Here is a 1,268-nt window from a genome sequence, read left to right as displayed (position 1 = left end):
TTTTAATTATATTATTCAGTAGTAAGAACACAATAAGGAGGAACCAAGACACCATTTGAATGCTGAGTGGCCTTGGTGTTCCAGTAGGGATGATCCTTGAGCCACAACATTTTAAAAAATAACACTTAAGGGCCGGCCCGGTGGTGCACTGGAGAGTGCGCCGCTTGGGAGCATGGCGGCGCTCCCGCCGAGGGTTCGGATCCCATGTGGAGACCGGTTCCTGCTCACTGGCTGAGCGCGGTGTGGGCACAACACCGAGGGTTGCAATCCCGTTGCTGGTCAGTAAAAAAGACAAAAAGGAAAAAAATAAAAAAATAAAAAATAACACTTAAATAGATCATCCTTGTGAAGGGGGAATACTAGAGCAGCAAGGGCTTGCGTTTGGGAGACAGGCAAAGCTCTTCTTCAACACGAGCTTCACCACTCCCTAGATGGGTGACCTCAGTTTTCAAATCTGTGAAATACAGATTATGATATGCACATCACTGAGGTGGATTTTTGTTTTATTTGTTTTCATTGTTGCTACTTTTTTGTTGATTGCTTAGACAAGTGTGCTAGGTACCAGAGATAGTGCCTGCACTCATGGAGCTTATATTTTAATAGCAGAATGCAGACAATAGGCAAACAAACCCAAATTAATTTTTTTTAAAAAAAAGATAATGCCACAGAATAGCAAGTGCTATCACAGAAGTGATCTCTCTTCCATAACAGGATAGAGAGTATCTGGATAGGCCTCTACGAAAAGGAAAACATTTGAGCTGGGTCCTGGGTGGTGAATAGAACCAGGCATACCAAAATTTAGTGGGTGAGGTGAGAGGACAGACTTGTAGACAGAAAAATCAGAAGTGTGTGAGGAACAACCCATCTATTCAATTGCTATGTAGATATCAAGAGCTGAGCTGGGTCTAAGGTTCTTTTGGAGGAAAAGATAGATGCCAGGACATGGAGGATTTGTAGGTGCTTTTAAATTCTTTGGATTTTGATGTAAAAACAATGGAAAGCCATACAAAGGTCCTAATAAGTAGAGTGTTCTGACCTCATTTTATTTGAAAAATCAATCTGCTGCATAAGGATTCATTAGAAGAGAAGGAACAGGAGGATCTGTTAGGACTCTATTATAGGCAGAAAAATGATGTTGGCTTAACTTATGGCTAGAGGGTGGTCTGAAACAGATGAATTTTGGCTATAGTTTGGAATAGAGACAAAAAGACATGTGTATGGATTAAATTTAGGGCCTCAGAAAAGTGGGGAATGGGGGAGAAAGGGTA

Source organism: Galeopterus variegatus, unplaced genomic scaffold (assembly GCF_000696425.1).
Source record: "Galeopterus variegatus unplaced genomic scaffold, G_variegatus-3.0.2 Scaffold5305, whole genome shotgun sequence".
Classification (NCBI taxonomy): Eukaryota; Metazoa; Chordata; class Mammalia; order Dermoptera; family Cynocephalidae; genus Galeopterus; species Galeopterus variegatus.
This window is presented reverse-complemented; position numbering follows the sequence as displayed.